We start from the raw sequence: 26,392 nt of genomic DNA on the forward strand, positions 1-26,392 counted from the left end.
CCGCCGCGGAGCAATACTCTGGGCAAAGTTACGTTTAGTTTCCGTGCTCCAGCTCTATTCCCACCTATACTGATGCAGCCCGTCAAGGTCCCACTGGGATAAAAGTGCCTGTTAGCGCCTATCTGCCGGCCCAAGAAATGGCTGCACCAGCAGGCCGACAAGTCCCATGCTTGTGCAACTCAAGAGTGCAGTAGCTGCCAACAACATAGCTCTGCTGTCCTCTGCCCCGTCAACAATGGTGCTGAGGAAAGACTCTGAGGGGAGCTGGAGACATCGGCCAAGACTTCCGAGAGACCACCGTCACAGAGCCGCCCACTCGCCTGCCCCTGGCCTCTCTGGTTCCACCGCTGCTACGTCCCTCACCGGAGCTCCAGCCAACCAGCCACAGTCCCAGCCTCCGTCCGAGAGACTACTGCCTGCCAAGTCCCAGAGGTTGGCTCCTTTCTGAGGCCCCCCCCCCCAGGCCCCCCCCCCTTTGGACCCTATCTGACTCACTCACTTGTGCTTCAGGCTCCTCCAGCTTGTTCTGAGCTTGGAAGGTCTGCCTTCCTGTTGACTCTCCTGACTCATCCTTCACACTTTAAACATCAATATTATAACAACCGATGATCCAAGCCATGATCACTGACGGGTAATTATTCATAAACAATTAAAATAAAAATTAAATTTGTATAAGGAAGTTGCATTGTTCATTTCAATACCTGTAATAGTACAGTAGTCCACACACATATGTGCATTCAGTTAAGTTGGAATATGACTGTAATACAAACAGTTCAGTTTGTCAGGTACATGCAACACAGATTACATCCGTCTGCTTGAGAAAATACCATGTTCTGCAATAAAAATGATTGAAGTGAGATGAACCGACTGAACTTTATTTTATTAGATAAAAGATGTTGACAGTTTTACTTTGCAGTTAAAAAAAAAGACTTCCAGTTTGAGAAATGTTCTAAGCAACCGAGCAACTGATCAGTAAACGGATTTCACTGTTGAAACCAGAACAAATTGTACGTGTTCGCTAGCTAGTAGGGATGGGCATGAGTAGGGATGGGTACCGAATTCTGTACTTTTAAAAGGTACTTACCGAAACACGTCGGTACTACCGAGTATCGATTCACGGGCTGGGCGATATGGAAAAAAATCATATCGCGATAACGATATGATAATTTTATTTTATTTCTCGATATCGATAATTATCGAATTGTTATAAGTATAAAAAAAAATAAAAAAAAAATTAATTATTTTGCAGCAATTCTTTGTCATTGCCGCCATCTTTAGTGTTACATCCCCTCACACTCCAGTTCTCAGGCTGAAGCTGGTTTAAAAGCTAAAGTAAACCGGCTTCTCTGCTGGCTGTGGCTCCAGAGGAGTTGAACAGTTCTGGCTCTGCTAGTTTATTTTCGATCTTTTGGCGCTTTTTTGGTGGACAAACCACCGCACATGTGCACTGTGACTCGTGACTGGAGTCTAGTTCTGCTAGCACACATAGCCTACTGTGTACAGACGGTTTCAAAATGTATTTTAAATTAGAAAGCAAACAAAATAAATGGACAAGAGAAAAAGAAATCTGAATTTGGTCAGTATTGTCATTTGGACAAGCAAAGCCATTACTTTAAGTTGCAGGCAAGAAAGACAAGTCTGTCCACTGTCTCTGGTTTTAAAACTGCCCTGTTGCAGGTAAAAAAAATTAAAAATTATAAAAAAAAAAAAAAAAAACGATTTTTCGATTTTTTTTATTTCGATATTCGATATCGATTATTAAAATATATCGCGATATTTATCGTTATCGTTATATCGCCCAGCCCACCGCCAATTATTTAAAAAAAAAATTACACCTTTTTATTTTTATAAAAAATTTTGTCAATGTTCACTTCACACGCACAATATACGCTTACCTAGGATTTGACTTGATTCAACAACAAAGCAGTCGGGGCAATGGCAAGCCGAAAACGGTCGAAAGTGTGGTTATTTGAAGTTTGGATTATTTTTTTCACAAAGTTAGGTAGGTAGATTACATTTTTAGAGACTAAAGTACCAAAAAAAAGGTACCGTTTGGTACCGGTATCGATTCACAGGTACCGGTACCGTATCGGTTCAAATGTGAACAGTACACCCTAGGCATGAGTAATCGATTACTTGCAGTTACTAATAATCTTTTATTTTTTTTTAAGTATTTGGTATGGACTCTATTGATAGTGCGCTTAACATTACAGCAAATGGTTGGTTGCACTGGAATACAGCCAGTTTAGCTTGATCTAAAATACACAAAACAGCGGTTCATGTTTGTGCATTTCCAAATTGTGCCAATAACATGTCGCCCACTTTGCGTAGCGTTCATAGACTACGGAAATATGCTGTTCCATGAGCGGAGAGACCTGCTGCAGACAGAGTAGGAGGTAATGTAATTATTACAAATGGTAACCGACTGTTTTGACTGACAATACGCATTAAGCATCAGGTATATTGCTGTGCATTGTTATGTCCGTGGAGCGAGACATAATAAAATCGGTAGTGTGTGTATGTGTGTGTGTGTGTCTCAGTGCAATATCTCGTTATTGCTTCTGCCATGTGATGCACCGATGTGAAAATTGTGGCCGATACCGATAACCGATATTAATATTGCTGTTCTTTACCGATGTCGATATCTCTGTATAGAAAACACTTTATGATAATCAAATAAAGAGCTATTTTCCAAAACGCATAATTTTTTTACTTTTGTAACTTATTTTCAGAAATGACTGATATTTAGAAACTATTTAAGGTGGCGGCCGATATATCGTGCATCACTAGTTAACCCTTTAACTGCCACGCTACCAAAACGGTTAACCCTTTCACTGTGACAATACACAGAAGGTTAACCCTTTCACTGCCACACGACAGCCGGTTACCGGCGACCGTCGGTTGTGTGATAGTAAAAACTAAGTTAACCTTCTGTCGTGTGGCAGTGAAAGGGTTAATATCCGTTTTAAAAATAGATTTCCCTAAACAATTACTTGAGCACCACTTGAGTAATTCATGCAAGTACTCGATCTGGGAAAACATGATTACTTGTGTCCATCTCTACCAGCTAGTGTTTCACTCACTCAGCGACCTGCATACTGCCGGTTGGACAGAGATAAAACTAGGGCTGTCACTAACGACTATTTTGTTATCGATTAATCAGTTGATTATTTGATCGATTAGTCGATTAATCCTTAACCATTCATTTACCAGATAAATATATTTCAATTGAATATTTCAAAATGTTTATTGAGTATCCTCATCCTTTTTAGCTTTAGATTAAAAAAACTACCAGCCAGACGAGAGATTATTACCGGCCATAAATAGATTTTTAGTATATTTCCATGAATTATTATATATTGTGTGTTCTCTCCACTCCACGCTATGGTAGTGCCAGCACAGGAGATATGATTAAAATAAATTTTTTATATATAGGCTATATACATATTTAAATCAATATCTTCCTTTTGAATAAAATAGGCTCAGGAATCAGGATTGCTAGCCTAATCCATGTGAAAAAGAGTAGCATATAGTAAATGCATGCACACACACACGAGAGGTAGAATAGCTTATAAACAGACTTAATGATGTTACAATATTTTTGCTAATGAAGTGAAATATTTATTATCATCAACTATCAAGTTCATTTTTACAGTGTACATTTTGGCTACTTCATGTATCATCATCATTGAACGTACAGAGAGAAAGAAAGAGGGAGAGCCCCCCCTTTCCTCACTATTAGAACTCCATGAAACTGATTTCCGTGCCTGTGAGCTAGTTTAGCTTTGTTAGCAGCTAGCGTTAGTTAAAAGCGCTAGCTGCTCGGTCCTTGGTCCCCTTCCCTTCTCCCTCTACACTAAATCTCTGGGTAACATTATCATCACGTCTCATGCCTTCTCATATCATTGCTATGCCGATGATACTCAACTCTTACTCTCCTTCCCCCCCCTCAGATATCCACGTCTCTGAGCCGATCTCGGCCTGTCTGTCTGACATCTCCGCCTGGATGACGTCCAACCACCTCAAACTGAACCATGACGCAAAACAGAATTGCTTCACCTGCCGGCCAAATCCTCCCCCCTGACCGACCTTTCCATCACACAGTTGAGAATTCAACTGTGACCGTGTCCCGTTGTCCTTGACGACCAGTTGAACTTCTCCGCTCACATTGCAGTGACAACTAGAACATGCAGATTCCTCCTGAGCAACGTCAGAAGGATCCGCCCCTTCCTGACAAAAGAAGCCACCCAACTCCGTCCTCGTCCAATCAACAGTCATCTCCCGCCTCGACTACTGCAACGCACTACTTGCTGGCCTTCCGACCACTGCCATGAAGCCTCTTCAACTCATTCAAAATGCAGAGGCCCGCCTGATCTCAAACCTACCGAAGTCAGCCCATGTCACCCCACTTCTCAGGGACCTGCACTGGCTCCCCATGGCCGCATAAATCCGCTTCAAGGCCCTCGACCTGGCATATCGTGCGGCGAAGGGAACGGCTCCCGCCTACCTCCGGTCAATGGTCTCTAACTAAACTAGTAACTACACACCCTCAAGACCCCTACGCTCTGCATCTTCTGGCCACATCAGACCTACTCCTATCCGAGCTCCGGGAGGGTCATCAAAGAGAAGTCGCCTATTCTCGGTCCTTGCCCCACAATGGTGGAACGAACTTCCCACCACAGTTAGGACAGCCGAAACCCGTCCAATATTTCACCGACGACTAAAGACGCACTTCTTCAATCATTATCTGATTTTTTTTTTTTATTATTATAAAATTAAATATATATATACCGGTATATATAAAATAACTCTAACCCTAACTAACCTTACGGTCATGCACTTGTCCTAATATACTAACCTACATTATAGCACTCAACACTTTGATGAACATTGTTACTCAGCTGATAGAGTTGTACCCTTCCTGATGGCTTGTCGTACAGAACTTGTAAGTCGCTTTGGATAAAAGCGTCAGCTAAATGACTAAATGTAAATGTGCATGTAAAAAGGTTTTTAACCGCGACGGGCATATAGTAATGGCGAGGACATAAAGCATGTTAACCTTAGTGTTAAGCTGTAGGGTCCCCAAATCTGGGGACCCTGCTGTTTTTATCATAAATCTATCAATACAGACCGTATTAGATCCCCACATGGGATCGCCAAATGATTGACTAGAGCCCCGGGAGTAGGGGTGGTAATCTGACTCTGCCGTGTACTTAATTGGCGCACGCTCACATATCGGCATGTAACTCGAGAACCGCTGAACGGATTTTGCCGCCTGAAACGGCAATCGACAGGCAACAAATAGGGGGGTCAGGCTCCCTTCCAGCTGGAGCGAAACACGGAAGTTATGAGACTGTCGAGTCCTGGCACTAGGCAGAATCACGAATAGTGGTCTAAGAGAAGAAGTTAATTCTATTTTGAGCGTGATTCACTGTGCATTAGTTAGATTACACGTTCGCGCATGTTACGACTTTGAACGTCTGCCATTTCCACCGCAAAAGGCACATGCAATTAACAATACGATGCGTTGTTCATGAATATGCAAATCGACTAAATGTACTTGTCGACTAATCGTGACAGCCCTAGATAAAACACAACGTTCATTTCGGACCCGTAAACATTTTTTAAATGATAAATTCATAATCAATCATCTTTTTTGGGGGGGGGGTATTATTTTCTTCATCTTCATAAAAAATATGATCTATAGCACCTTTAACATCTAATGCTACCAGTACTTTTACTCAAGTAACCTTTCCCTGTAGTAACAGCACTCGAGTTGAATTTGTCAATATTCTTGACAAATAGTAATAGATTGAGCAAATAACAGTCCACTGCAATGATCCACGTTCAGACTGATGTTAGCTAACTAGTGCAGCCTGGCAGCTGTCGGGTTACAGTTTAAGCTGCAGCTGAAGTACAGTTGGAAAACCGATGCTACTACTGAAGGAAACTGTCTGCACTTGTTGAAATGACTCCGTTTCAGTGGTTGTACTGTTGCATTACTGATGCTTCCCCACTTAAGAGTAATATCAGATTCCTCTTATAGTCATGAGCAGAGATGCGTTGCTCATGGGACGGGGTTGCAGGCCGTGCAACCAGTCTGTGAGCAGAAGCACGCGCACGGATGTGCACACGCATGCAGGGCACGAAATTTACTTTTTGACTCACCGGTAGGGATGGGTATCGTTAGGATTTTATCGATACTACTACTCCTATCGATACTGCTTAACGGTTCGGTACTTTATCGATACTCTTATCGGTTCTTTTTGATAATTTTTTTATGATTTTTATATTTGCAGTTGAGAGCATTGGTCATCTCCCTACAGTAAAGATTAGAAATGATTGAATTATTGTAAATTTGTGTGGAGTGGTGGGAATAGCTGCTTCAATAATAACTTATAACAACAACAGACAAGTTAGACAACTATGTATACAAAAAAAACGATATACACTGAATGATTAGTTGTTACCTAAAGTCCTTGGACTCCACTGTAGAGAACGGGTGCAGGCCTTTGACAACAAACTTTGTCACAGCCCTGTGACACTCGTTCACCCTATCCTCTGTCATCTTTCCTCTAGCTGCTAGGGAGAAAGGACTTTGGGTGGTGGAGGTAGAGGGAGGATGTGTGGTGGGCTCACTGGGACACATTGGTGGCTGACCTCAGCTTGACGATCTATAAAAAGTTTTTAGATTGTAGTATTTGTAGCTAAACAATTATTTTGTTTATTAGCCTATTTGTAATAATTCGTTATTAGCCTAGGAAACTCCGTATCTTGGCTTACCGGCTGCAGTGGACGTGGATGCAGATGGACCACTGCGCGCAAGGCAGTCGAATACGGCGCATTTCTGCAAACTAATATAGTGTTTTGCCAACAAATGTTTTGATAGATTGCTCGTATTGCCACCCTTACTGGCAAATGTTTTGTTGCACTTGTGAACGCTTCGCTCTATCCGCCATCACGACTCAGTCCATGCAGAGCTGTCTGTGTCTGTGTGCAGCGCGCGTCAGCACGGAGACAGCGCTGAGATGCTTCCAGCTGCAGCACATCAGGTGTGCGGGGCTTGTATGTGCGGGGCTTGTAAGCGCTGCGGTCTGACGTGCTGCAGCTGCATACTATTGACAGCGCTTTCATTAAGGAGTACCCGTATGTATGTGTAGCGCGACTCGCGAGGAGTGTGTGTAATAATGACTCGCTGCGACTCGCTTCTCGTGCAGAGACAGAGAGAGGAGAGATCGTTCGCAACTTTTAAATAATAATAATAATAATAATAATAATTTCTCTAGAGTATCGATAGCAGTACCGAGGACGTCGGAGCTTATAAATACTCCGGTATTTTCTAATATAGTACCGGTTCCCGTTTAAAACTGGGGTCCGGGGGGCATCCCTACTCACCGGCCAGTGGCGGATAGATGGGAAAATTCTACCCGCCAAGCATATTTCTTACCGGCCAAAAAGAATACGCATTTTTGTGTCACATATATACATTTTTTTCAGTACATTTCAAGTAGATAAGCTATTACGTTGAACCGTTGAAGAATAGACACTTAAAGAAGCCAGAGTTAAATTTGTACTCTCTCTCTGAAGTGACTTCTCGCTATCTGCAAACAGCTCCACTGTCTGTGTGTATACTTAGTAGCCTCCAGATGCAGCCAGGATTCTCCGGCGCTGCAGCTGGACCCTATTGGTCAAATCACATTCAATTTCAGCATACCCTCAGCGAGCCCCTTTCAGGGGCTCGAATACGCATCGAATCAATGTTATAAGACATTGATATCAGGAGCTATCTGTAGCTACTGCTAGCCAGCTAGATAACGTTAAGACAGCGCCTCACAGTGAACTATTTAGTTTACTGGAACATATAGAGCTAAACGTGAGCTAACGTTGCCTACCGAGCTAACAGACTTCAACGGAGGTATTATGCACTCGACTATTGCTGGAGCATTTGTTGATATCAGCAGCCATCAGTAGCTAGCCAGCTAGATACCGTTAGACAATGCCTCGTCATGTATTAACTAAAAGTGAATAGTTGACTGGGTCATTGTTTAAACAGTAACGTTAGCTCACGGAGGTCCGCACTTAGACTTAGAGCAGACTGCCTCTGTGTTGATACGAGCAGAAGCACGGACTGGGGCGGATATGACTCGTTGCCACGTTTTCTTGAAAATAAGAGTATCATATGAACCGAACGTTGCTAACTGCCGGAGCCATCGATATGACTGGAGCTGCGCTTGGGGCGGAAATGAGACCCGCACAGGATTTTCTAAATAAGAGTATCGATATGAACTACACGCCAGGTGGCGGGCAGACCTCTCAGTGTCACTCGCCAAACCAAAAATATGCCCGCCATTGGCGGGTGGTGGGCTCTAATTTCGTGCCCTGCACGCATGCACACAGGAATGCGCTGCACTCGACTGATGCGCCCACTCGCTAAGTACTACTTTGCATAACAATACGGCCAATCGTCAAGTGTGTTCAAATACGTTCTCAGATACATTCACACAAAACTTGTGAATGAAATGTGTTACATTCCATTCGTAGAGGCAATTAGGCACTGTCTTTAGTCTGTGTATGCGAGGGAACATTTATGCACATGCGCGGGAGCGCGCGCACACGCCCGGGAGCACACATGCACATGGCGTCATTAAAACATAGTACAACCAGTCATCCCATGAGCAACGCATGCCTGGTCATGAGGCATACTGGACCTCATTCACCAACATCTTAAGATTTCTCTTACGACAACCTCCTTGGAAGGTCATAAGAGAAAGCCGACGACAATTACCCACGGATTCACCAACGCATGGAGAGGCTGTCTTAACTTGCCAAATGATCACAGCTGCGAACCCCGAATGACTGGGGGGAGCGCATTCTCGTTTATTTCATTTGCATACAGACACACCCCTCCAGCAGCAGCTCATTATAATGCGAGGGCCATGTGCAAAACAAGGGTCAGCATTGCCCTGTATTCAACAGTAGCGCTTTGCGACTGAGCAAAAGTTTATTAGATTCAAATGTATCATTATATAGCACACTATTAGCCATAGTGGAATTGACTGTAGTAATATTCCATATTTATACCATCTTGTTGCGCGCTCCTGGCCACCTGCCACAGCACGCACGCACACACGCGTACTGTATAGTTAGAGCCATATGAAATCCGCGATCACGGAATCGCGGAATTGAGCAATAAAAATGGAATCAACTGTATAAAAAAAAATAAAAAAAATTATACTTTTTTTTTTTTTTTTTTTTTTTTTTAATGTTGTGGGACTTGTACAGCACTTTGTTCAACTTTGTCAGTGCTGTAAAGTTTAAACCTTTTTAAATCTTAGACAAACAAAACACTTTCATGAAATATTGTAAGCCGTCATTTGAGGCTTTATAAAAGCAGCACAATGAACACAAATCTGTCAGTGCCGAGTCCGACCTCATCTTAAATAACAAACAGCATTGCTTGTTGTAATTAACAAAGAGAGGCAGAGTTGATTTTGCAAAAAAATTTATATATCATTTATATTTTTATATTTTTTAATAATCACATTTTATTTTCATATTCAAATCCCATGCCCATCGAACGAAGCTTCGAAGTATTTAAGACAGCCCTATTAAATGGACTGTTATATCTTATTAAATTGTGGACATTTATTCATTTCCACTTATTAGACACTATTTCTGATGGTAAAATGAGCGTACAAAGCAAAATACAGAATTCTGAAATATTAAAACGGAAAAAACGGAATTTGGAAAAAAATAAAATGGAATTTGGAAAAAAATTAAACGGATTTCATATGGCTCTAGTATAGTCTATGTGCGTAATTAATTAACAGTAGGCTTATATTATTCGAATGACTTGTTTTATTAGGAGATTGCAGATACTGCGCTGCCCTATAGTAGTCATACTGTAGTTCTACTACAGTACAGTACAGTACACAATACATCTTAGCGTGACATCTTAAGGCCGCCACAGAGTCTGGCGTGAGCGGACCAGACTCCACAGAGGCGTAATTGGTAAGCGGTGGTACGCTTGACTGAAACCTCAAACGATTGCCGACATGCCGCACAGAGTCCGGTCCGTTCACAGTACGCCCGACTCTATGACAGCCTTAAGATGTCATGCTAAGTTGTGTACTGTACATACGTACTACTATAGGGCAGCGCATACTAGGGCTGGGTGATAAAACGATAACGATAACTATCGCGATAAAATATTTCCTCGAAATAAACATGAAACGTGGTCGCAAAGTTTCGATATATCGATTTTCCAAGCTTGGATATGAGCACACGCACTAACAACCAATCAGTGAAGGAGATGGCGGACAGCGGAAGGAGACCCGCGCTGCACCTCTGGGTAGAGAGGTAGGACTCTAGTAGTCAACAAGGCTGGCTAGGATAATTAGCTTGCACGCCGCTATTTTATAGTTTACGTGCAGAGTGGGTGTGTGGCGTGAATTCTGAGGCCACGGTTAGAGTAGTGTGGGGTATACGGTGGACGTCATTGCAATGTATTGGGGCGAAACAGAGTATTTTAGGGTCATATTTAGTACTTTGTAAACCAGGCTGGCTAGGATAATTAGCTTGCACGGCGCTATTTTATAGTTCACGTGCCGAGTGGGTGTGTGGCGTGAATTCTGATGCCACGGTTATAGTAGTGTGGGTATACGGTGGACGTCGTTGCAATGTATTGGGGCGAAACAGAGTATTTTAGGGTCATATTTAGTACATTGTCATGGGATACACCGCTTGTCGGCTAACTGCTAACGTGCGCGGACTGATGACGACATCAACTCGAGACATTCGCAGCAGCAAAACAAGTCTATTAATAGCCCGTCCATCGGCGCCGGGCATAAGAAGTTAATTAAACTTGACAGACATTATATCGACGATAATTATCGATAGAGTTATATGAAAATAATTTTATAATTTTATCGCGATAATGTTTTTGGCCATATCGCCCAGCCCTAGCGCATACAGTATCTACTATCTCCTAATGAAACAAGTAATTAGAATATTATAAGCCTACTGTTCATTAGGGATGGGTAGTTTGGATTTTTTTTTACGACTGAGGTAGGTCAATTAAATTTTTTGAGACTTAAGTACCGAAAAAAGGTACCGTTGGGTACCGGTATCGATTCACAGGTACCGGTATCGGTTCAAATGTGAAGGTACCCATCCCTACTGTTCATTCATTACACACAGGGAGCGAAATTAAAGCGCGCCAAGCGCCATTTGCGGGCAGATTTTACCTTTGGCGGGTGGGACTGAGAGGTCTGTCCGCCATGTGGCGGCCAACGAAATAGTCATGTGAAAACCGATCGAATAGGGGTGCTCCAGTAGCACACCATGTTACCACGCTCGCGCGGGACTCCGTGCTGCGTCACGGATCTGGTTGACTCCGAGTTCGATTCCCGGACCCGCCGTCATTTGCCGAATGTCTCCCCCTGCTCTCTCTCCAGTTTCACCCTGCAACTGTCGGTCATGCTTGACCAGGAAAGCGATAAACGCTAAAAAATAAAGTTAAAAAAAAAGAAAACCGATCGAATAACATGATCCAATTCTTAGCGGAGTTCTCACTCGCTGTCTCAAGCACACAGACATGCAACGCGCTGCTCCTCCCTCCTCCAGCCCCTCCCAACCCCATGTAAACAGAGAGGCTAGAGTCGGGCCGGGCAGTCTGCTGACTGCTCTAACGTTAGCTACCGTTACAAAATGACCCAGTCAACTATTCACTTTTAGTTTAATACTGAGGCATTGTCCGTTATCTAGCCGGCTAGCTACTAACAAATGCTCCAGCAAGTCTAGTAGTGCATAATACCTCCGTTGGATAGGTAGCTACCTAGTACACGTTAACTCCAGTAGGGTCCAGCTGCAGCGCCGGAGAATCCTTGCTGGAGCTGGAGGCTACTCGAGTATACACACAGTAGAGCTGTTTGCAGATAGCGAGCATTTTGACTTGTTGCGTGGTGGCGATAACGTTAGCTACCGTTACAAAATGACCCAGTCAACTATTCACTTAGTTTAATACATGAGGCATTGTGTAACGTTATCCAGCCGGCTAGCTACGGATAGCTCCCGACATTTTATGCTCCAGCAATAGTCCAGTGCATAATACCTCCGTTGGCTAGGTAGCTCACTAGTCACTACGAAATGTCGCAGTAAACTAAATAGTTCACTGAGGCGTTGTCCCAACGCCATCCAGCAGTAGCTACAGAAAGCTCCTGACATCAATGTCCTACAACAACATGCGTATTCGAGTCCCTGGCTTACATCGCTGCTGAATAGGGTCCAGCTGTAGCTCAGGAGAATCCTTTTGCATGCTGAATGTAGCGTTTAGGGTCCAGCTGCAGCGCCGGAGAATCCTTGCTGGAGCTGGAGGCCACTCGAGTATACACACAGTAGGGCTGACCTTCGAAGTTTTTTTTGGCAATCGAAGCTTCGGGGCCGAGCTTCGATTTTAATTCGAAGCTTCGAAAAAAAAATAAAAATTTTTTTTTTTTTTTTTTTTTTTTATATATTTTTTTTATATATATATATATATATATTTTTTTAATCTTATGTTGTGGGACTTGTACAGCACTCTCGTAAACGTTGTTGTTTTTAAATGTGCTCTATAAATAAAGTGGGTTGGATTAATTAATTAAGTAGCCCCTTTCGTGACTGACGCATCCAACAAGGTTTCACTCGGCTGTGTGATTTAATTCAAGGTGGATCGCTGTTGTCGTTTGAACAACTTCAGATTTCATGGGAACTACCAATCCCCCAAATCAAGAATGTTTAAGATGAATGAAGTAAGATTTTGATTATTTGAAATATGGCCTGTGTAGACTAAACTATGCACAGAATTATGTCAGTCTACAAGGTCCGGATTCTACATGGTCCGGCAATGTAGACCTTGTAGACTCCACTACAGACCAATTATCAGTGAATGTTCATGCATTTTTAAGAAGGGCAACTTCCACAAAAAAACAAAGAACTCACCAAAACATCTCAGTAGCACCTTATCTAAATGTTATATTTCATATATGGAGATTCATATTTATTTATGTATTGCATGCATTTCTACATTTTATTTCCTATTTTGTTTATTCATCCCAGTATCTTTCTTTCTTATGTGTGGAATTCTACAAGGTGCGCGCACACACACACACACACACACCTACACACACCCACACACACACTTACATTTAGTCATTTAGCTGACGCTTTTATCCAAAGCGACTTACAAGTTCTGTACGACAAGACAGCAAGAAGGGTACAACTCTATCAGCTGAGTAACAATGTTCATCAAAGTGTTGCGTGTTACAGTGTAGGTTAGTTTATTAGGACAAGTGCATGACAGTAAGGTTAGTCACGGTTAGATTTTTTTTTTTTTTTTTTTATCATTTCAGATAATGGTTGAAGAAGTGAGTCTTTAGTCGACGGCGAAAGATTGGACGGGATTTGGCTGTCCTAACTGGGATGGGTAGTTCACACACACACACACACACACACAAATCGAAGTAAAAAAAAAAAATATGAAAAAAAAAAATAGATTTATTTTTTTTTTTTTTAACTTCGATTTTTTTTTTAATGTTCGAAGCTTGTGCCATCGAATCGAACGTTCGAAGCTTCGAAGCATTTAAGACAGCCCTAACACACAGACAGTGGAGCTGTTTGCAGACAGCGAGGTGGCGATGTGTCGCAGATAACACAATCACAAGTATGATTATATAATATATATATCTTATTAAAAAAAATATATATATAAAATAATAATAATTTTTTTTATCAAAAAAAAGTTGGCAGGTAAGAAATATGCTTGGCGGGTAGATTCTTCCCATCTACCCGCCACTGGCCGGTGAGTCAAAAAGTTAATTTCGCTCCCTGATTACACACTTAGGCTTCAGCCTGAACAGGTGGCCAGGAGCGCGCAACAAGACGGTATAAATATGGAATATTAATACAGTCTATTCCACTATATAGCTATATCCACGCGATTAACTTTAGTTCTTATTTATTTATCCACTGTCATTTGCAGTTTTGGTGTAGTGTTATTATTTATTTTCGTACATCACGATGCCGCTTGAGGCATGACTTATGATTATTTAATTCCAAGGATGTCTGTAGAGTTGACATGAATGCAATCCTCCCAAATAAAGCTCTTAACACTTTGATTGCCAGCAGGGGGTGGGCTATTTATCGCTTGAGTGCCAGCGCTTTAGTCAATGAGAGGGCGAGCACATTTGTGAACGCATAAACTATCTTAAATTATGGCTATGTGTCTAATACGCCAGTCGCTTATCAATGACTTGCTTGCAGTCAACATGTACGAAACGGATTGTTTTTTCATCTGTACATTTCCGTTTTGAATAAGAGTATAGTTTTGGAAATTTCTAGAAAAAATAAGATTCCGCAGGAATCGCCCCTTACTAGAATACGCACAACACGTTGTCATTTCCCGGCTGATTTATGAATCGTTTTCAAATGGCTTTTTTTTTTTTTATCCACTTTTTCTCCCATTTTTCCATATTTTCTCCCATCCCAATTTCGTATCATCCAATTCAACCCTCCCCTGTCACGAACGCTGTTTCTTGCCTCCCACAAGCCGGCTGCAATGTGGACTAAGTCATACATAGCACAAGTCCCCTCCGGTACTTGAGGTAACAGCAGTCGCATCTTTTCACCTGCACAGCTCGATCGCTCAGTGTCGAGGAGTAACGCGTGGGAGGCTCACGCTGCCCCCGACACTTCCTGATTCTACTGCGCAGGCGCACCAACCGACTTGTAGGATTCGCTTGTTCACAACGTTCGATCCCCACCCTTCAGTTTTCCCTCCCCGTAATACGGCCAATGTGTATTACTGCGGACGACCAGCCAAACTGAAAAACAATGTGGAGAGCTGGATTCGAACACGCGAATCCTAGCGTCTCCACACTGGTGGCGAGTGCCTTGCCCACTACACCACCTAGCCGCCCTTTCGTTTTCAAATAGCTTTAGCTTTAGCCTTTAGCCAATCAGCTGCGGCTCCCTGGCCCCCCCAAAGAAAATATTTCATCAACAAAAATATTTTGTCAACAAAAATATTTCATCAACTAAAATATACAGTACGTCACACCCCGCGCCTCTCCCTGCCGTCTGCAAGTGGCTAATCTTGAGTTTCCGACCCCCCAGTAAGCTAACCATGGATAAATCCAAAAAAAGGAAAGTCTGAGGAAAATAGAGGGTTTAATTCAGCGTGGACAGATTAATTTGCTTTCACGACTAACGATGCAGGCTTACCTGTATGCCTGATATGTGGTGCAAAATTTGCGAACAACGAAACATTTTATTTTTATTTTATAGATTTTCCACAAATAAGGGAAGGACTCAAATAGAGCTGCATAGTTCAGGGTTTTATTTCAAAGTAGGTCTACAGATGCCAGTGTTTTCTCCTTTTCTGTGTTTTATTTCAAAGTAGGTCTACACATGGTAGTCTTTTTTCAAATTGGACTACTTTTTATTTTATAGATTTTCCACAAATAAGGGAAGGACTCAAATATACCTGAATAGTTCAGGGTTTTATTTCAAAGTCGGTCTACAGACACCAGTGTTTTGTCTCCTCTTCTGTGTTTTATTTAAAAATAGGTCTACACAGCCAGTATTTTTTCTCCTCTTCATAAGAGTTTGAGGTTTTCCTTTGTTATAACAGGTAAAAACAGCAATAAAAAGTCAAACATTTTCCTTTATAATTCCATTAATGCAACAAACTGTGTGCTATAAGTATAAAGTATAATAAATCTCAAATTACTTTGGGTATGCAATTGTCAGGCGTTTTATGCTAAATGTGGGGTCCAGGGCTGTACACGACGAGATTATCGCGAATTGCCCCTTTAATTGGCCGTTGCGATTGGTAAATATTATCTGGGGGCGGGCTTGCGAGTAGTGCTTTCAAGCCTTGCATTCGCATTTCACTCCTAAATTATCCAAGGCGTGTGATGACGCGATGACGTCACTCACGCGAGCTGAGCAGTGAGCACTCAGCAGGTATGATCAGCGGGAACAATCGACTGAGCACTCACTCTGATAGACTGGCTGATTCATTTAGCTATGAAGAAAAGTAAAGTTAGTATTGCTTCATATTTTCGACGCGTTCGACCTCCTATAGTGAGCCGAACTGAACTGAACTCAGACACACAGAGAGAGCTGCGGCGTCTGCTGCTCCTCCTCCTCCTCCCTCCCGCACCCGTGGCTGTTGTAAACACTAGTCTCTAGTGGGCCACTGGGACCTCGGTGAGCCTGCCAGCCGGCTAGCTACTGATATCAACAAATGCTACAGCAAGTCTAGTAGTGCATGATAGCTCGCGTTAGCTCACTGTTCAAAACGAAACGTCCCATTAAACTAAATAGCTACAGATAGCTCCTGATATCAATGTCTTATAACACTGAGTCGATGTGTATTCGAGCTGAGGGCACGCTGAATATAGTCAATAGGGTCCAGCTGCAGCGCCGGAGAATCCTGGCCGTAGCTGGAGGCTACAGTATAGGGTCAAGCTGCAGCTCCGGAGAATCCTGGCCGTAGCTGGAGGCTACTCGAGTACACACAGACAGTAGAGCTGGTTGCATATAGCGAGCATTTTGACTTGTTGCGTGGTGGCGATGTCTCGCAGATAATACAACTACAAGTATGATTATATAATATATATATTTCATTAAAAAAAAATCTTTTTTTTTAAATCAAAAACAATCGATATAAATAATGGTAAAATTGTTATTTAAAAATGTGCCCCTAAAAAAAATGTTTGCCCCTAAATTTCTCATTTAGGGGCAAGTGTGCCCCTAGTGAAAAAGCTTAGCATACAGCCCTGCGGGGTATGCTTGGGGATATATAAAACGTTATACACTGTGTTATCATCATTTTAAGGGTAAATAGGTTGTGCGGCTCCCTGAGCATTTTATTTTGTGGGAGGGGGGAAAAGTGGCTCTTTTGATAGTAAAGGTTGCTGACCCCTGACCTATAGCTATATAGTGGAATAGACTATTAATATAGTAGTAATATAATAGTAGTTGCACACTTCTGGCCACCTCCCGCAGTGCGCACACACATATATATACAGTACGTTCTAAATTAATCGTTCCAGCAAAGCAGGCTTTGTCAATACTGAACGATTCAAGAGCCAATCGCACAGTAGGTTGGGAAATATTTAACGGTTAAGCAGCCACTCATCTGGCTCTGCAAATAGATCTAATATGAATATCTGAATATCTCCGTATATAAGCCTGACTGGCAGTGCGCATAGTACAGTGCATGCTCCAAGTCAGACTGGATGGCACATCTCTCTCAAATCCATTCTGAGAACGGAACACAGTGCCCGCGACGCGGGTCAAAGTCTGTTTTTTTTCTTTTTTCTTTTTTACCGTTTGCAAATGTTCTTGATAACAATCTAGTGGTCCGCATAAACAAGAAGTTTGGGAACCACTGATATAGACAATCTCTAAATATGCGTTCTATGCTACGTATACAGTACTGTCATGTATGTCATAAATGTCATGATATATCTGTATATCTGTATGTTGTGTATGTCATAAATGTCATTATGAATTGAAAATGGGGGACCCTGATGTAAACAAGACGAAAGTCTTTCTCTGGTCTGCATCCCCTTAACAAGTGTGTGTATTGAGCTGTACTGTATTGTACCCATTCTGCAATCTGTTAATAAAATCTTCAATCAATCAATGGCCTGGGCGGCCAGAGGCTGAGCATAACTGTTCTAACGGCAATATATGATCAATTTCAGACAGAACAAAATAAGTTATAATAATAATTGTAAAGTTCTGTATTTTCAAAGTCGTATTTGGGGGCAATTAACCAATGGTATGCTTTTTTTTTTTTTTATAAAAAAAGAAATTTGGTACAATTTTCTTATATGGGTAAGAGTGCTCTCGACCACTCTTAGAATTTGGTCTTGCCTGAGAGAAAAGCAACAATAAGAAAACATTGCTGAATTCTAGGTAAGAACAAAATAAGAATAAATTCTAGTTAAGAACGATTTATCGCTTCATGCATGAGGCCCATTGGCTTTTGCATATGTCACGTCTGGGTGATTTCTCAGTAAGTGGTTTCGTAGATTTGTTGTATTTCCACAATTATCTATGTCTGTCACTAGCCAATGGAAATGCTGGTCACGTGGGCTGGGAGAACCAATGGAAAATGCCTATCCCAAGGCCAAACTTAATTGCAGACCCCTGGGCCCTCATTTATCAATGGTGCATACGCACAGATATGTGCGTAACCCGTGCGTACGATCATTTCTAAGCAAAGTGTGTAACTTATCAATTTGAACGTGTGCTTGACTTTGTGCGTATATTTACACACAGCTCCGAGCATGCGTACCTGGCGCCCAGCGGTAGAATAATAATATTGCAACGCGGAAATAAGCTTCCGTGCATTAGTTTCAACACTGGTGTGTTCTGTAGGACCCGTAATTCATTATAGTTCATTGTAAAATAGCGACAGTAGTGTAATTATTGTCAAACCCTAGAAATATAGCATTTGGAATAGGTCTTTCTTTCCGAATACTATGGGGTGCACTGACTGCGCTCCGCGGGGAACTGTTTTCAGAGATAGCAGATAGGGATGAATGAATGAATGAGGGGCAGTCTAATTGCAGAGAGAACATAATATTAACTAGAGTCCGCTATACCCGAGACACCGCCTTCATTTGTACCACAATTTGAGACCGAAATTGGAGCGTGGAACAAAACGCACAAATGCCATCCCCATGCACATTCAAGTCCTCTCCACCCTCGGGTCTTTGGCCACCGGCACGGTCCATCGTGATATTGGAGATGGATCGAGCAATAGACTGTTACTGTACCACCCATGTAGCTGTCAAAGCTCCATCACAAATGCAGTTATGTGAATAGAAAGCGATTCCACTCAAGTCAATGTTGCGATGCGCATTTGCCTGATACATGTCGTTGCTGCATGCCGGGAGGAATGCATGTTTTCAATTCATTGAATAAAACGGATACTTTTACTGACTGTCATACAAATAATCAACCAACTACATACTGTACCTTTTCAGTGCACGTTTTTATTTACATTGTGACAACAGCCTTGTGAGCTCCCGCAGTGACCCGCACACAGACATGATGGAATTCAAGTTCAAGTTTGTATTGATCACATATAGGCTACATGGCAGTGAGATTCATTGTTCTTATATGCTCTTGTATTATTGTTTATATAGGCTACCTAATACCGACATCAAAATAGATTGTATGCCTCTACAAATCATATGCAGGTAGAAAATTTACAGAAAATCCGTCGCAATTTGGAATCAAATTGACGGAGAACTTTAATCCCTGGGTATTAATCGAACGAAACGAAGAAAACGCAGTCATATTCCAGCATGGTTATTAATGACACCAATGGCAAACAGTGGTTAACGGTCTTTATTAGTGTTTGCGCTGCCCAGGCAGCAATGGTCTTTACTGTAGGATATTAAAATCGAAAGAACAATCTAAAAACGTAATATTACGTTTTTGGCGCTCAATGGTTGGCGAGCAAACACGTAATATTACGTGATTGGCGCAACCGTTGAGCGCCAAAAACATATTACGTTTTTAGATCGTTTTTTCGATTTTAATATCCTATACACTTTTGTTGCACTTGCTATCCTGTCGGCTCCGGTTCAGTTAGATAGTAACGTGTATGTTGTGATTTTCGATGCACAATAAATATTCAACATTCTCTTTTGAGACTCCGCCTCAGACTCTTATCCTTTGGCACTAAAAGCTAAACATTGTCACTGATATGGGCGGCTACGTGGCGCAGTGGGCAAGGCGCTCGCAACAAATGCTGGAGACTGAGCTCGAACAGGATGCCTCCTGTTCGAGCCCCGCTCTCCACATTGCTTTCAGTTTAGCTGGTCGTCCACAGTAATACACATTGGCCGTATTACGGGGAGGGAAACTGAAGGGTGGGGATCGGGCGTTGTGGACAGCGACTCCTACAGGTCGGTTGGTGCGCCTGCGCAGTAGAATCAGGAAGCGACGGGGCCCCTCCAAAGCCCAGACCCCCGACGCTGAAAGATCGAGCCGCGCAGGTGAAAAGATGCAACGGCTGTTACCTCGAGTATCGGAGGGGACTCGTGCTATGTATGACTTAGTCCACATTGCAGCCGGCTTGTGGGAGGCAAGAAACAACGTTCGAAGACAGGGGAGGGTTGAATTGGACGATATGAAAATTGGGATGGGAGAAAAATAGAAAATGGGAGAAAAAGTGGATAAAAAAAAAAAAACATTGTCACTGATATGGCTGTCCGCAACATGTCATTAATTGCGTGCATGTGTGCGAGAGGTCGGTCAGTGATGACACTTAGGTTAGCCAGTTAACGTGAACTAGTTAACGTGAGCTAGATTGAAAGACAATGTAACAGTACTGGTGAAAAAGTGATTTACCTTGGAATACTCCTGTGGCAACTTGCTGTACTTTGCTTGCAGGTCTGCAGCCATTATTGCTGGATTATGAATAGCCCCAACTTTAGCCAAGGTAACGTTAAAGCGGATGTTGTTTCAATGAGCTATCTTTTCAGCTAATGCTAATAGTAACACCAGCAAGTGGAACAGATTGCAGCTCCCCCCGTCACACCGCTCTGTCGGGACGATGGCATTTAAGAAAGTGTATCTGCTGTTAAAATGACACTTGACACTTTAATTCACGGTCGATTAAAAACATGTTTGTTTTATAATGCTCCCTCTCAGCAGGAGGATACAGCATGTGTTGTTGATAAATTACATCATATGGGATCGGAGCATAGATTTGACACGTACTCGCCGATACCAGCATTTTACGCTGTATCGGAGGCATTTCTATACTGTTATTGGAACAACTGAAACTATACAATATTCACCACGGGATAACACGCGAACGTATACATGAAGAAATTTACAATTTTTTATATATTGGACAAGAGATAGTGACTGTCAAATGAGCCATAGTATTGTCTCCATAGCTATAATATAGAATATAGCTCTGCAAACATCATGACGCATCGTGAAAATAGTTCAGAGTTGATATGGTATGGGGGGGCTGTCAACATGGCAGAGTTCAGAGTTTATATGGCATAGGGGGTCTGTCATCATGGCACAGGGTTCAGGGAGATGACATCTCGACATGATAATGACATCTTTCGTTTACGAGAAAACACAAGCTTGCGTTCTTACTGCAGTGCAACCCAAGTGAAATCTCACTCCTTTGAAGTAGCAGCACTTCTTCTCAAGCAATAAACTATTTGAGAATTGTTGTATAATTCTAGGTTACTCTTTCTGCCTCTGGTGAAGCACTGCCCCTTGTTTTTGAGGGACAGCCACACCTTGAGTGATTCACACACAGGAGAGGAGAGAGCAGCAGCCGCGGCAGCAGCACGAAATACAGGTCAGTCCCCCTGCTAGACAAAACAAGACCAGCAAGTCTGCCAAGTCTCCCAGAGAGAGACAGAGAGACAGAGAGGCGGTGGGGGGGGGGGGGGGGGGGGGCTGTGAACGCTGTGTTGTAAAAACAATGCTGTGTTGTCACTGAGGCAAGCGTGAGGCCTAAACACTGGAGATGAACGACTTCAGTAAGTTAAAACATACAGAGCGTAGGGCTGGGAGAAAAACCCATAGCCACACCATGAATCTTTAACAACCCTCATTCTGGTACGTTAGGTAAATGCATTCCTCCAGGGCCGTTTCATTCTGTGCCTCTTTAAGGCAACAGTCACTTTTTTTTGCCTTGTTTTTCTACTTTATTTATTTTTAAGATTCTTTATTTTAGCATTCAATATTTTCTTAATACTTTTATTCTAGTTTAAGTCTATATTTTGTGATTTTGTGTGAAGGGTGGAGGACCTCATTCCTTGTTAATTAAGCATTACATCACACGCAGGAGTGGTTTGTGACCAATAAACCATGCCTAGGGGTGGTCGTTAGGCCCGAGGCGCAGCCGAGGGTCGTTAGACCCCCCTAGGCATGGTTTATTGGTCACAAATCACGACTGCACGTGGTGTAAAGCTTTTATACAACTGCCAGATTCATCCAACCTTATTTCTATACAATAAACACACATTAATCGAAGATTTATTGAAAAAACCATCCGCCAGAAAAAGTAGTTCCCACAACTACAAAAAAGACAAGTTGCCTCCATGTGGAAGCAGCTTGAAGTGCATCCAACCAAACTAACACATCCAACTGTGTATTATTGGAATGATTGAGAGAAGTTGCCTCATGTGGAAGCAGCTTGAAGTGCATCCAACCAACTAACACATCCAACTGTGTATTATTGGAATGATTGATTGAACATTTTATTACCAGATGCAGAATGGGTACAATACAGTACGGCTCAATACACACAATTGTTAAGGGAATGCAGACCTACTTTCCATATAACTTCATTCTTAGAACCTTCTATATAAAGTAGGTAAAACAAATTAAAACGTTTTCTTTGCCCTATAGGAAAAAAACGTTTTCTTCGCCCTATTTTTTTATTTATTTCTTTTAGCCTAAACTTAACCAGTTGGAAACCAGGGGTACAGTAATAAAATTAGCAATCAACCAATCAATCAATTCAATAGACCATGCTCACTTAAAACAGCGCTGCTTCTCTCTCAGTCTGACTCCCCCGCTGTTGCAGACAGGAGTGTGTGTGTGTGTGTGTGTGCGTGCGTGTGTGTGTGTATGTGTGTGTGTGTGTGTGCGTGCGTGCGTGTGTGTATGTGTGTGTGTGTGTGTGTGTATGTGTGTGTGTGTGTTTGTGGGTACGCCAGCGTCGGACAGTGTGAGAGAGAACGCTGCAGTCAGTAGAAAGTAGGAAGGAAGAAATTTAAATCAATCAATTAATCTATCAATCAAACCGCGATTTTTCTTTTGTTCTAGATTGACTCAAGACTCATCAATTACATCATCCAACATTGTTTAAAATACTAACACATTCCCCTTGACAGAATCGCTTCATATTTAGTCGTTATGGTGCTTTCAACATAACCATTTGTTGTCCGCGATCTTGTTTTCTCCCGGAGTGAGCCGGGGAGGGTTATGTGATTCGGTTGTGGGCGGGTCCTGAGCCCAGGACCGTGGATTGTTGCCAATAAAGACGTGTGAATGGCCAATCAGAATCGAGAAATTTGCATGCCGTTGTATAACCTGGTTTAAAGGTGTAACCATCATTGGTATTTGTATATTCTTAAAGCCCTTATTGGTAAACTTCCCTCTTACATCACAACACTGTTGTGGAATCTTGGAACCTATTCTACATGTTCAAATGACTGGTTGGTTCTTAGCTCTGAAGTAGGAAAGACTGCTTTTTCCTTTGTTGCTTCCAACTCCTGGAATGCCCTCCGACTGACTCTGAAGGTTCTTCCTTATCTTGCTGCATTTTTTTTTTTTTTTTTTTTTTTTTTTTAAATAACATTTTTATTCAATTTCTTTTTTTGACATAACACAAATCACATGACATCAACAACAACAACAACAACAACAACAATAATGACAAGACATATAATATAAAAATAAAACATTTCCAACAGACTTAAAATGAGAGATAATTATAAAAGAAAAACAGATACATGGACTATAATGAGCCTCCTGAGTCCCCTCCATCTCCAGACCCGGCAGCCTCGAACCCCAACCCCGGGGAGACCCCAAACCACGCACCCCCCCCCAGTCCGAGCCCACCAGCCGAACTTCTCTTGCTGCATTTAAAAGTATGATCTCCGACCAGTTGACTTGTAACTGTCTTGGATGATTTTCTATAGTTCATTGTTATATATTGTGTCTATACAGTACGTATGAAACTGCTGACAAACCCGTGTCTTGTTCTGCAAGCTCATCGTCGCTGTAAACAAGGGTAAACCTCAGTGTCTCACGAGTTGAAACAAAGGTCTGAACTGAAAAATGAAAACGTGACAGTCACACAGCAGCGTCATGGCGACGTCAGGGCCCGGGGCCTCTCACACAGAGTGTAGCTGACAGCTGTGTTCTCGGCAAGTGAAGCAAAGGGCCACTCTGGTGGTCTTCCACTAGGCCAGCGACGGGTAATGGCTGTGAAAACGTAGCATTAGCTTAGCAGGCCATAAAAACGGACTAATACAAAGAGAGGGCAGTGATCCGTGCAGCTCTGGCTGCTAATAACACCCCGCGGCTGTATTTGTTCAGAGTCATCATAGCGCTTTCAGATTGTCAATAGAAAGTGTTCAGTGTGATATTCCTTCGTCCACACTATAACGGCAGCACAGCCACCGGCCTCTTCCTCACACACACATGTTGCTTTCTGCAGGTACAGACCTTGAAACAGTTTACTCATTAACGAGATACAGTATCTGCCCTGCGTGTGTGTGTGTGTAGCCATGCTCAAGTGTCATGCGTGTGTGAACAGCTGAATCCTTACACCCTATCCTTGGACTATATAATATAACCAATATAACCTTTGTTTGCACAGTTTATTTTTCTCATATTTATCATAATTATATTGTTTACACTGTTTTTTTGTCATATTTTTATATTCAGATACAATTTTATTGCCTATATATTAGTGTATGTCTTTATACTATTACCCTGCCCATACCTGTGCATCCCCTCCCACATGCTGCTTTGATGGCCGAATTTCCATAAGGGGATCAATAAAGGAATATCTTATCTTATCTTAATAAGACTTTGATGTGAGGGGTGTGATGTGAAGAGTGTGTGTGTGTGTGTGTTGCAGTGTGTGCACCCCTGCTTAGCTAGCACCTAATTATAAAGCATGCGACCATGTGACCCCCCCATCAGGGCAGGGGGGTTCTGGGACAACAGACTGGTTGCCCTGAATTGGAGCCTTTCCCCCTCAATCTGGAGTTATGTTCATCCAGAGTATTAAAAAAAATCCATATGGATTCAAAGTGAATAAAGAAAATGTAGTCCAATTTATACCAGTATCTGCCACCACAACCCAACGGTTAATTTAAAGGAACAAGCCAACATTATGGGAAATGCGCTTACCGTCTTCTCCAGAGTCCAACATTGATTGATTGATTGTCAAACAAGAAGATAGATACCCATTTCCTCTCTGCAAGTTCAGTAGAAAGCTATCCGGATGCAAGTTAGCCTAGCACAGCACAAATGAATGGAAGCGGAAACACAGCTCCCGGAGTTTTAGGCCATGGTTAGACTAGTGTATTTGTGGCGTTTTTTTATACGTTTTTGAATACGTTTCATGTCCCTATTACACAGAAATGCGTTTTTTGGCGTTTTTTTGTGGATACGGCTGAAACGCTAAATTGTGTTTGCGTTTTGGAGAAACGCAAAAAAACGCGTCGACAACAGCGTGTAGTCTGCACGGAGCCGTTGTTGCGAAAACGCCCATGCGCAGTAGATACCATCTGCGTGCCCTTCCGGTGACAACAGTGTGTGTGTGTGTGTGTTTGGGACATAGCTCCGTGTCCCAAATAGCTTCAGCTACCATGTGTTGTCAAGTTATTGTTATAAGGACCCCAGTCCAAGCTACAACAGTCTGCATTCCCTTAACAATTGTTTGTATTGAGCCGTATTGTATTGTACCCATATGCAATATGTTAAATAAAGTTTACATCCATTCATTCTGCTAGCATTACCGATTGCATGAGCAGCTGGCTAACGTGAGCTATCAGGATTCAGACCCTGTTAGCTCAGAGCTCCTCTTTCAACTTAACAAGCATTAAACAAAATGGCCCAGTCATCTATTCGCCTTTGTTTAATACACACAGCGTTGTCTCTAATGTTATCTAACTACTGATAGCTCGCGATATCATCAGTTTGGTGCTGGCTAAGTAGCGTGAGCTAACGTTAGCTTCTAGCCACAATGCTATATTGTTATAATGGCATACTCCATTGACGTTAGCATGCAGCTAACAATGCTACCGATCTTTTTTTAGACTAAACTATCCGCTCTTGGTGGTCACTTGTGTTGATGTTAGTTTTGTTTCATCAACAAATGACAGGCAGAACACAGTGAATGTATCCGTTTTGTTTATTGCACTTTTATTAGGCTTTGCTGAAAAATAATTGCTGCATTGGGTAACTAGGCAAAAGATGGTGGCCGCCTTGTTGACATTTGCTTTGCAGGCACATTCAAGTTCTGATTGGTTGAAATTGCCTTCATGTTTGCCACCTACTGCCACCTACTGCTTTGGCAGTGTACTACATCAGTGTGCTCGGGTGACAAAAACGAAAAAAAAACGAAAGTGTGACTCGAGGCGCACGACGTCGCGGCGAAACGCATATGACAACAATACGAAGATGAAACGAAAGGTGTAACCGCACCCTTAATCTAGGCTAGTGGTCCGTACCCGCTTCCACTCCTTTGTGCTAAGCTAGGCTAGCTTGCATCAGGAAAGATTACTGAACACCGACTCTGAAGAGCGTGTTTCCCACAATGTTGGAG

At 42.3% G+C, this 26,392-nt stretch overlaps 1 protein-coding gene across 2 annotated transcripts in view; it reads right to left on the reverse strand.

The window, feature by feature from the left end:
• Window positions 1-26,392, reverse strand: part of LOC311239522 (rho guanine nucleotide exchange factor 18-like) — a 123,239-nt gene that overhangs the window by 82,546 nt on the left and 14,301 nt on the right. The gene's annotated exons all lie outside the window — the stretch shown is intronic.

The sequence above is a fragment of the Notolepis coatsorum genome (assembly GCF_963971535.1).
Source record: "Notolepis coatsorum genome assembly, chromosome: 13".
In the NCBI taxonomy this organism is placed as follows: domain Eukaryota; kingdom Metazoa; phylum Chordata; class Actinopteri; order Aulopiformes; family Paralepididae; genus Notolepis; species Notolepis coatsorum.